Genomic DNA, 9,595 nt, shown 5'->3' with positions numbered 1-9,595 from the left:
AGTGTCCCAAGTGCTTTTCCAGAGAAAAAAGGGTCCTGAGCTCTATTTTCGTTAGCGATGGCCTCCTGCAACTCTCTGTCAGCAGAAACGAAGCTCAGTATGAATGCACTGCCCTCACGAGCTGTGTTTCTAGCTGTGATGGCCTCCTGCAACCCTCTGCCAATGAAAATGGAACTTGTGGGGGGGGGGCCGATGCAGCCCTACCAAGTTCTGCTTTCGTTGCAGAAGCACCTCGATCTCTTCAACTAATCTCTTCAACAAGTGTGATGTGACATGGATTATTCAAACATAATTCATAAGAGTGTGGAATGATCACGTAATGCTTTGATATTTTCAAATGAAATTTAATTTGATGTTGGGGATTTAAACACATTGAAATAAACCAATATTCTTCCCCATCACAATCTTCCCTCTTCATTTATTTTAACAAAGTGCCTCAGGGAACAGAAAGCTACACCTACACATATATTATCTGAATATACATATATATTTTCTACAAAGATGATTGTTGTTCTATCACTATTTATCTTTGCTACGTGTCTCAAAGCGTTGCCTAAGAGCATGCAATATGCTTCCTGGGATTTCCTGGTTTTTGTCCCGTAAAGCCTCTATTGCCCTTTGAGTCTGTTGGAGAGATGGAGTGGCATGGGGTGGGGTGGGGTGTGGAAAAGAAAGAAAAAGGTGATATAATTAGAGTTATGTTTCAGGAATTATATTAAATACTAAAATATATTGAGTGTTCTATAGAACAGACCAAATATTTAAACATACTGTAAATGTAAAATTCCAACTTATGGCAAAGATATTTATTAATATTCCTATTGATGTCATAGTGTACATAATCAGATAAATCACATTTTTCCTTTGGGTTCAATCATATGATGCATATACAGTGTAGAACTATTTCTCTGCCTACATTCAGTAGTATAATTAAAAAAACAAAAGGCCTTTCATTTAATTTGCTCCTTACTTGTTGAGTAAGCCACAAATGTCTGGATTCAGCATTTACTTGAATATGTGAATCTCAGTTTAGATGTCACAATATCTGGTTTTTTAGAACGTGCATCTCCCAAAGGAATTTGATGACTTTATAGGCTATGTGACCGTCTAAATCTCGCAGCTGAGCTTCCCTCTTGCATTCCGTGTCCATCCCATTTTTCCCCTAAGGAAAAGATGCTCCATTCTATTGACCAGAGAAATAAAGAGGGAGGTCATATGGAAAGGTGCTCTAAGGGCTATAAAATGCTATAACTGTGACTGAGTTGAATCACTTTGTTTCAACAATCTGGAGCCTCATATAATTAATGCAGTGATATTTACCAGCATTACAAACTGAACAGGAGATACATGGAAGTCAGATGCATTATTATACTGAAATCATCTGATTACATAAAAATTCTGCCTACTGATCTTGATATGGTTGCAGTCACCCAAAAGAAGTTAGTATGCAATTGGGGTTCTTCTGAACTACAGCATCTGCTGGAACAAGGCATTGAAGATTTGCCCTAAACAGCCTTCAACAGATATGAAAGCTATACCTATTCTTGGACTTGGTTTTCAGACAGTGACTCCTGCTTTGTCGTTTCTCAAAATGTTTTTATTTATTCTATGTGAAGCTGCCATTGAAGACAACTGTAGCTGTTTGCTGCTGTTCTTAGGGCTTTAGTATGATAGCAATTTGATGAATGTTTTCATTTAAGTAGGCAGCTAGCCATGTTGAATAGTTTGAATAAGTGATGTTTAAACAGTGATGGATGGATGATGGATGGATGGATAATAGTCTTACACTGACAGTTAGGTCCCAAGCACTGAACTATAATTCTGCATATCTAAGTAGTGTATTCTAATAACTGTTACTATAGAGTTATAATTTCATGAACAAAGTGTAAATTTGAATATATATTTTATTCCCATATAATACTTACTCTTTCAGCTAATTTTTCGGCAGATATATTTGGTTCATATGGAATTGGTTTTCCAATATGGGTTATAAGTTTAACTGGAAACATTCCACATAATGGAAAGATGAACCATCGTGTTCGTTCATATAACCATCTCATTGGTTCTGGGTACAAGATTTAGAAAATTTCAGAAACACATATTAGCATCAGTCTGCAAAAAACTACTTATTGGTCTTTTTAGAATCATATATTTACATACTAGCAATTTTTAGTAGTAGTATTGGAAATAAGAAAAGTAAAGGTTTCCCAGTTAAAGGAGGAAAATAAGCTCCATGTTTGAGCCCTACAATTTGCAAAGTTCAACTTAATTTTAAAGGGATTAGAAAATTAGTATTATGAAAAACATACATATAGATCTCACAAGACTGATAGAAGGCAAGCTTATGGATAGACAGACAGGCAGACTTCCTATAATAAGCAGCAATGCATTTAAAGTATATGGGTATCTTTGCTCAATTTCCATAATTTCTGGGTCAGCCTTGTGTCCATATAATCCCATTACATCATGTCAGCTTTGGGAAATGTACTGAATCAGGTTTTCCAGCAAAGCTCTGATGATTGAACCATCTCATTGGTTCTGGGTACAAGATTTAGAAAGTATCTTTGAAATTAAACATGGTAGGCAAAGATGCAGATGCATAGATTTATAGCCTTATATGTAAGTAATAATATTCATGAAAATACATAAAGTTTTACTAACTTATATTTCCATATGATACATATGCTTCTCTAGTATTTTGTATAAACACAGGGACAATTGGCTAGAAGAAAGAAAAGAAAGAAATAATGAGACTGTTTCAGTCCCTGTACTCTTGGGTTGTCAATGTATTTACACACAACTTCACATTCTCAATCCATAAACATCACAACATTGTTTATGTTTTTTTTCTTTAACACACAATACAGTACATAATGTAGGTTCAAGATACAATTGCATAATGCATCCCTTATCAAACATAGAACCTTTTATATCAACATCATCTAACTCACAGCACTGAGACAGCCTTGGTCGCGTTGGTTGATGATCTCTGGAGGGCCAGAGATAGGGGTTGCTCCTCTATCCTGGTCCTATTAGACCTCTCGGCGGCTTTTGATACCATCGACCATGGTATCCTATTGCGCCGGTTGGAGGGGATGGGAGTCGGAGGCACCGTTTTGCGGTGGTTCGGCTCCTACCTCTCCGACCGGAAGCAATGTGTGTTGACAGGGGGGCAGAGGTCGTCCCTGAGGCCACTCACTTGTGGGGTGCCACAGGGGTCGGTCCTCTCGCCTCTCCTGTTCAACGCATATGTGAAGCCGCTGGGTGAGATCATCCGTGGTTTTGGGGTTGAGTACCATCTTTACGCTGATGATACTCAGCTGTATATTTCAACCCCAAACCACCCCAACGAGGCTGTCGAAGTGATGTCCCGGTGTTTGGAAGCCGTCGGGGTCTGGATGGGGGACAACAGACTCAAACTCAACCCCTCGAAGACCGAGTGGCTGTGGGTACCGGCACCTCGGTTCAGCCAGCTGACACCATCGCTGGCCATAGGGGGCGAACAACTGTCCCCTGTGGAGCGGGCGCGCAATTTGGGCGTCCTCCTTGATGCCCGGCTGTCAATGGAGGACCATGTGGCAGCCGTGGCAAGGGGGGCGTTCCACCAGGTTCGCCTGGTGCGCCAATTGCGCCCCCTACTGGACCGGAGTGCCCTGCGCACGGTCACTCATGAGCTGGTGACGTCTCGCCTGGACTACTGCAATGCCCTCTACATGGGGCTTCCCTTGGGACGCATCCGGAGACTGCAGCTAGTTCAGAACGCAGCCGCGCGGGTTATTATGGGAAGTACACGTTACTCCCACGTAACACTTCTCCTGCGCGAGCTGCACTGGCTACCTGTGGCCTTTCGGGTGCGTTTCAAGGTATTGATTACCATCTTTAAAGCGCTCCATGGCAGAGGACCTAGTTATCTGCAGGATCGCATCCTACCACATACGTCCCTGCGACCTATCCGCTCACACAGGGAGGGGCTCCTCCTGGTGCCGTCTGCTAGGCAATGCCAGCGGGCGACACCTAGGAGTAGATCCTTCTCTGTGATGGGCCCAACCCTCTGGAATGACCTCCCCCCAGACATTCGAACTACCACCGACCTCCGTTCCTTCCGGCAAAAGTTAAAGACTCACCTTTTTCAATCAGCTGGCCTGGCACTTTCTTAGTTTTACCTCCCAGGGATTTATTTTGTTTTAGGGTTTGGGGTTTTAATTGTGATATTTTTATTTTGTTTTAGGGTTTGGGGTTTTAATTGTGATATTTTTAGGATTAGAATTATTTATTTCTTAGTACAGCCTATCTCCCCTTCCAAATGTATCTTAAATGTAGCTTAAATGTATTTAATTATTATGACTGGTTTTATTGTATTGACTGTACACCGCCCCGAGTCCCTTTTTGGGAGAGGGGCGGTCTAAAAATCTAAGAAATAAATAAAATAAAATAAAATAAATCGGAGTTTACATAATTTCCATCCATAATGGTTTACATAATTCCCATTCACTACAGTTTTATGCTTATATACCCGTTTGCGTCCCCTTGCATGTTTACTTGGAGGTAAATCAGTCTTGTCAAGCACTCCCAAATCCTGCAATGACTTAAACTCACTGTTCATTTCAGCTTGCCCTACTTTTTTTATCCTCAGTTGGATACATAGTCAGCTCATGATATGCAGCAGGTATCTTATCCACCTTACTTGTAACAGATGCCTGATACCTATCAGGTGGCCGCGTGAGACGGGTTGACCTTCTGGGTAACTCAGGGCTTATTGGTGGACTTTCCTGAACGTCCTCCTGCTTTATCACTTCCTCCTCCTGAGTAGACTCCTTCCCTTCATCATTCATTTCTGGTATTCCTGATACATTCTTTTGATCTACTCGGGTTTTAATTACTACCTCATCATTCGTTTCTAGTTTATTCCAACCAACATGCTTCAGAAACTTTGCATTAGCACTGTGATAGATCTTAATTGTCCCATGTTCCCAGAACCTATAAGATCTATGGTTTGAGTTATAACCAACAAAAATAATTTCCTAGCTCTATGTTGTCCCTTTAATCTGATCTGTGCTGGAATATGCACCCATGCAGGAACTCCAAACATGTGCAAATAGCTCAAATCAGGTTTCCTACCATGCCAATGAGTAAATGGTACCTCTCCAATAGAAGCATTTACAACGTTGTTCAGTAAATGATTAGCACACATCATGGCTTCACCCCATAATGTTTCAGGCAATCCTGAATCGGATAACATGGTTCTAATAATGGCTTGTAACGTTTGCCCTCTTCGTTCTACAAACGAATTATGTTTTTTTTTGAACAAAGTTTTATTGGTTTTTTTAATTTTAACAAAGGGAAAAGGTACGGGAAAAGTTACAAATTTTGGCAGCTGCGAAATACGGTAGATGTACACCCCCTCCAAACTCATAGTATACATTTGCATAAAATTCAATATTAAGTAATAACATAATAACATGTAGTCAGTGTGGTAAATTCAATTGGTAATTTCGATCAGTTTATATCAGATCACTTTTCTTACTCATTTGTGTGATCTGAGCTTTCTTGTTATCGCCCCATCTCCCCCCGCTGGCAGAGCTCCGGCCCCTCCCGTGTCTTGTATGTCTGTTGAAGGATCATCTGGTTTTTCTAGGAGCAGTTTATTTTTCTCCATAAAGGCCTGCGCCTCTATGGGTGTATTAATCCTAACTCTTGTCTCCTCCCAGAATATTAACATCCCTTCAGGCATCAACCATCTAAACCACACCCCCTTCTGGTATAATTTATTCGCCAATTGCAAATATTGTTTTCTTTTTTCCCTCACTTTCTTGGGGATCTGTTTCAGAATGGTTATCTCCTTATCTTTATATGTCAAGGCTTGCCCCCTTTGTGCATTCAGGATTTCATCTCTTGTACTCTTCTTAAGAAATTTAATGTGTACCTCCCTGGGAACATTGTGTGTTCTAGCATAAGCTGAGTTTACTCTATAAGCCAGGTCTATTTCCCACCCCATCTGTTGTTTCTCCTTCTGAAAATACTCAGCCAAAATGTTTGTCTGTTTGGTGTTTGGAAGCCGTCGGGGTCTGGATGGGGGACAACAGACTCAAACTCAACCCCTCCAAGACTGAGTGGCTGTGGCTACCGGCACCTCGGTTCAGTCAGCTGATCCCAGCGCTGGCCATAGGGGGCGAACAGCTGCCCCCTGTGGAACGGGCGCGCAATTTGGGCATCCTCCTAGATGCTCGGCTGTCAATGGATGACCATGTGGCAGCTGTGGCAAGGGGGGGCGTTCCACCAGGTTCGCCTGGTGCGCCAATTGCGCCCCCTCCTGGACCGAGATGCCCTACGCACGGTCACTCATGCACTGGTGACGTCTCGCCTGGACTACTGTAATGCTCTCTACATGGGGCTTCCCTTGGGACACGCCCGAAGACTGCAGCTAGTCCAGAACGCAGCCGCGCGGGCAGTCATGGGGAGTACCAGGTACTCCCATGTAACACCGCTCCTGCGCGAGCTGCACTGGCTGCCTGTGGTCTTTCGGGTGCATTTCAAGGTTTTGACCACCATCTTTAAAGCGCTCCATGGCATAGGGCCCAGTTACCTGCGGGATCGCGTCCTCCCACATACATCCCAGCGGCCAATTCGCTCTCACAGGGAGGGGCTTCTCCTGGTGCTGTCCGCTAGGCAATGCCAGCGGGCGACGCCAAGGAGTAGGGCCTTCTCTGTGATGGGCCCAACCCTTTGGAATGACCTCCCCCCGACATTAGAACCACCACTGACTTCCGCTCCTTCCGGCAGAAACTGAAGACTCACCTTTTCTGACTGGCTGGCCTGGCATAATTTCAACGCCTATCTCCTGGCATATATATTTTTACTGGTTTTTAGGGGGATTATTGTGTAAACTTAATTTTATAGGGTATTGGGGTTTTAATGTCTGTATATTTTAATTATTTATTAGCAATACAGTCCTGCACATCTTTTATCCTCCTCTTATCTATCTATTTATATTTATATGTACATACTGTCCATTTAGTAATTTTAATTGTTTTAATGATGTATTTTGCCATGGACTGTACACCGCCCCGAGTCCCTTTCGGGAGAGGGGGCGGTCTATAAGCGCTAATAAATTCAAAATTCAAATTCAAATTTGTCATGATGTCCCTTATGTTTTCATCATCTATCTCCATCACGTTCTGGAATCTAAGATAAAAAGACATTCTCTCAAACTCTATTTTCATTTGTTGGGTGTCAAGTTCTTTGTTTCCCCTTTGCACACCCTCTATCCCTCCCTTCATCTCAGCTGCCCCATCTTCCAAACGATCCAGTCTCTGTGAGTTCTTATTAATTTTATCCTGGTTCTCTTTAATTTCTTCTTTCATCTCCTTCAGTTGTCTCTTTATTTCCTCTTGTCCCTGTAGAAGTTGTTGTAACATTTGATGAAGCTCCAGGTCCGTAGATTTAGGTTGCTTGAAGGCTGTTAACGTTGATTGTGTGCTTGGACTGGAGGTTGCAGATGTTGGGGCTGAGGCAGCAAAGCCTGACTTTCCAGGAGGTGGTCTTTTAGATGCCATTGTTTATAAAGTAAAGAGTCCAGTCAGTATAAAGAAGGATCAGTCAGAAGAGTAGAACAGCCAGGAGAGTCCAGGAGACAGAGAGTCCAAGCAGAGGGGAATTTTCTAATCACCCTGGCAGATGAGCAAAAGTTTTCCACTCCAAGGAGTTCAAAGGCAAACAGTCCACAAGAGAGTTATCCAAGTAGCACGGAGACAAAGACCGGAAGCCTGAAGTTTGGAAGGTGGAGTCAAGTTTCACATTTCATAAAGACAACGGAAGTGTGCCATCTTGCCCTGCCAGCTTCAGGTTTTGAGGCAACAAATAAAGTTTTCAAAGTTCAAAAAATCCCAAAGCTTCCAGATCTCATTATTTTGTAGGTTTAAGTCCAAAAGTCCACTTAATTAGGATGTGGCATCTTTGGTTTGGCTCTCCCCCACCTCCTTCCCTTGGGGCTGAGAGCTTGTTTCCAGCCGCTTGTCCGAGGGGGGGGAAATCCCCCTCCCCTCCAGCCACACCTCTTTAAGTCAAACCGAAAAAAAGGTTTGCACAACTGACGAGTTTTTAAATTGGTAGTAGGAATGAAGAGAGTCTACGCCTCACCGCTCTGCCGCTGCATCCTTCAGTTTTCTTTTCTTTTCCGAACAGCTTCTTAGCGAAGACGCCCACGCGTCCTCCGATCTGCTCCCCGGTGCCTTGGGCAAGGCGGGGGACCTCCCGCCGGCCACCGCTGATGCAGGGATCCCCCGTGGTGTTGCCCCTCCGGCAGGACGCCTCTTCAGGGCGTTCTGTGCCCCCCAAGAAGTGGGGAAGCCCACCGGGGAGCCGGAGCAAACAACTAGTTGCCCGTCGCCATCAGCCGCCGGAACCGGAAGTGCAAACGAATTATGTTGAGGTCTATAAGAAGCAGAACTTTTATGCTCAATACCAGCTGTTTTTAACATACTTTGGAATTTATAATTTGTAAACTCCATCCCATTATCAGTAACTACAGTAATAACCTTGGCTTTTATCTTTCTTTCCGCAAATCTCAGCCAATTAAAAAAAATGTTGAAATGTTTCTGTCTTGTCTTTCATTAAATAGCAGAAACCGTATCTTGAGTAATGATCCATGATACTCAAAACATAACAGGCACCTCCCAAACTGGGTTTTATAGGTCCAATTAGATCAGCAAAAACAACTTCCAAAAGTTCCTTCGTTTTAAACTCATTAAGTCTGTTTGCTGGTGTAACCCTGCTCTTTTCCTTACTACATACATTACAATTTGAATACTTACTGCAAGGTTTTAATTTTACTCCTTCTGACAACTTTACAGTTTGTTGCAGCGTCTTAAAATTAATGTGTCCCATACGCCTATATAGCAGATGTATGCATTCATCATGTGGTTTCACATTATCATACACTGAATTAGCAGTATGGTCATCAGGTATAATATATAAACCACTTGTTAATTTTGCAGTAATCCTATTATCTTCTTTTTCTATGATACATTTATCTCCCCTAAAGGTTACTACATAGCCAATGTTAACTAGAGCTCTTACTGATAACAAATTACAACATGGATAAATGTTCATTTACAAATGAACACCTTGCCATACCTTCACCAGATGCTTTCACCCTCCATCCATTTGCCAAAGATACATGTTGCTTGCTGGCAGATATTTTTATAAAACAATTCTTATTTCTAGTAATGCACTGTGATGCTCCACTATCAACAACCCATGAATCATGGCTTATTGGTGCATTTCTAGAGATACTCAAAGTAGACATACCTAAGTTGACATTATCATTTTTCTTAGCCTTCCTAGTATTCTGTTGTTTTGCATTTTTACAGAATCTAGCTATATGCACCTTTGCCCCACAAGTAAATAATTTTCTAACAGTATAAGCAGTTGAAGTTGACTCTTCATGTTGTGGTGGTTTTTCTCTCAGTTGCTCCCTTTCCAACCTTCTTCTGGACTCTTCCAACAGTCGTGCAGTTATGTCAGTCAATGTTAGTTCATTTCGGGTTAGGACTTCGAGGGACGATACAAAATCATCATAACTCTCATCCAGTGATGA

Source organism: Natrix helvetica, assembly GCF_964273705.1.
Source record: "Natrix helvetica genome assembly, chromosome: 4".
In the NCBI taxonomy this organism is placed as follows: domain Eukaryota; kingdom Metazoa; phylum Chordata; class Lepidosauria; order Squamata; family Natricidae; genus Natrix; species Natrix helvetica.
The sequence above is the reverse complement of the archived record's forward strand: the minus strand, read 5'-3'. Positions refer to the sequence as shown.